Source organism: Penaeus monodon, chromosome 31, assembly GCF_015228065.2.
Source record: "Penaeus monodon isolate SGIC_2016 chromosome 31, NSTDA_Pmon_1, whole genome shotgun sequence".
Lineage (NCBI taxonomy): Eukaryota > Metazoa > Arthropoda > Malacostraca > Decapoda > Penaeidae > Penaeus > Penaeus monodon.
Genome location: NC_051416.1, coordinates 3,234,825 through 3,237,353, shown reverse-complemented (window position 1 = coordinate 3,237,353; position 2,529 = coordinate 3,234,825). Strand labels below are relative to the sequence as shown.

At 40.1% G+C, this 2,529-nt stretch overlaps 1 protein-coding gene across 1 annotated transcript in view; it reads left to right on the top strand.

Moving 5' to 3' along the window:
- The window catches only part of LOC119592994 (voltage-dependent calcium channel type A subunit alpha-1-like), a gene marked incomplete in the record, with an annotated part of 154,497 nt that overhangs the window by 78,878 nt on the left and 73,090 nt on the right, over positions 1–2,529 (top strand).

The following is a 2,529-nucleotide window of genomic DNA, read 5'->3' as shown; positions in this document are numbered from 1 at the left end:
TCCCTTTTGCAATTCCTCATAACTTCCTCAGCCTTAACTGCAAACTTCAGTCCGCCCTCTTGCTCACTGCAGTGAACTTCATGGACTCTACCCCTCGCATGATATGTCCTGAAGCGTTTGTTCCTGGCTAGAAGTAACTTAAAAATCAAGTGATGTCAGTTTTCCTCCATGTCAACTATGTTCCCAGTAAACTTAAATGAAACACTTCTATATGAGAATAGACCACACTCATCTCCTTCTATCAGTTACTATGTCCTGCATTTAACTATAACTAGATTTAATGTTTTATTTTTTTTCAAAGATGACTGCACGTTTGTCATTGTCATTGTTGTTTGTTGTTTATTGACATTCCCTTACTGTCTTTTTCCCCTACATTGCTCTACGAAATGTGTATGGATGGTTTATCTTCAAATAGTCTCCATTAAATGTGATATATTTTCAGTAAAGGGAATTTTCTACTATTTTAGAGAAGAACTAGACTGCTCCATTCCATGTATATTTTTCCCCTGTTAGTCATTGTCCAAGCCTGTTCCCATGAGACTTAAATTCATGATATGCATATATATATAATACTGTATACTTTGCCCTTAGGTATTTTGGTTAGTTTAAGTTTAGATAAGCTACAACATTTCCCTTAAAGATAAATTTTTACTTACCCTGATATGTACATTAGCACTGCCGATCGATAAGACAAAACTGAGTCCTGACCTCGGTTCCTGTGGTGACCAGGGGCTGAGTCACAGACGGCCCCGTTCAGACCCTTGCCGGGGGCTCAGTTTTCCTTAGAGTCGTGCTAGTAGGCTGCTAGTGATACCTATACAATGATGTTCTGTTTCCCTTTTCCTAGGTTGTTGTCCATGTAAGTATGACCTCCTTATGTATGCCTGTGTATGCTCAAATGTGCGTATGCGTGAGGGAGAGAGAGTGTTGTGTTGGATACAAGCATGCCGTACACACACACCTCTGTGTACTTTGGTTACCAAAATGTACTAAAGGAGAACGAGGTGAAGTTCTTTCTTCCTTTTGTTTGTCAATAACACCTCCGGTAACAGCGATGATATCAATAAGCATTATATGGAAATCACTGTCATTTTAGTAACACTGATGATACTAAGAGTTATACAGTAAATAATGATAATTTTTAAAATCACGGGACGGGAAGCACGATAGTGTTATTGACACTTAAAGGGAGTAAGAACAAAACCGACTGTAGACAGGTGTTACTCGTAGACTGTTTACCTGCTATTTTTAACAAGTAACCTATGACGAACAATGGCCTTCAGGCAACAGAGTTCAGAGGTCAATCGAGGATGTAGCAGAGGTCTGACCCAAGCTTTCTGTAGAAGTGTATATAAAGCTTACATAGCACTGTACGCAGTGGTAAACAACCATGAAGAAATACAACCCATCTCAAAACTTTTTTGACACTTTGGTATATTCCATCCCATTACTTATGGGGAAAACCAAAATGAATAATGTCTTCCACAGTGAAGGATATCATAAGACCAGTAGTTTCAGTTGCTTTAATGTGTTACAATAGTATAGTAAGCGTAGTGTGACGTAGGATCCACCCGTTCCATTGCCTGCTGGCGCGAGTGGTGCGTGAGCCTGACCACCCAGTGTCTGAGGTGGAGTCGCAGGAGCACTCAACCCCCTCCCTGGCTGCTGCGGCGCCCCTGGGACTCGTGGTCAGGCAGGGCAGGCGCTCGAGTCAGCATGCAAGGGGAAAGTGGACTGGAAGTTGTGTAGGATTAGTGGCCACACAGTCCCTCTGGCCAGTCCTGAGACGGATTACTTACTCCTACTACTAGTTACTGTAAATTCCCTCAAGAAATTTTAGTGTCTTGGCTAACAACTAAGATAAGATTATAAAGAGATACCACCTTCCCTCCTTTCTTGAAGTTACGGGATAGACTCTTTTCCCTAACGATGACAACTAATCTTTCAAAATGTCTAGAAGATTGGTCTTTCCCATAGTGAACATCCTAATAGTTCGGTTCCCAACTATCCTGTGTGATTATATGAAAACTGAAAGGCTGATTTTGAATATTTTTATGTCTTTATCGATTCTGTGATTTTTTTTCCTAGTTACCCATTTTGGATAGAACTCCTTCCATTTTCTATAGATTTGTGTCCGTTTTCTATGCTACATATAATCCCATTTTCTCTAGATACAGACCCGGCTTCTTGTCTCATCCCGTCTTTAAATCCTACTGTTTTTTTTTCTCTCTCTCTTTTTTTGTGAATTTTATATTGCAGCCAGTTTGTGACTGTCACGTGCAGGCCTGTGATTCTTACAATGCTATACAACCCATTTTGGCTTCCATATTTGCATAAATACAGCCCTATGACCACCTCATCTGTACAGGGGAAGTGGCAACCTCTCTGTTTTGATCTTTGAAACCCATGACAGTATTTTGAGGGATCGTATTTTTTATGAATTAGGAAGTATCGTATCGTAGAGTAGTTACAGTCTTAGTTTACTTTATAACGTGTCTTTTAAGGAAGTTAATGAATTGATAGTGTGAT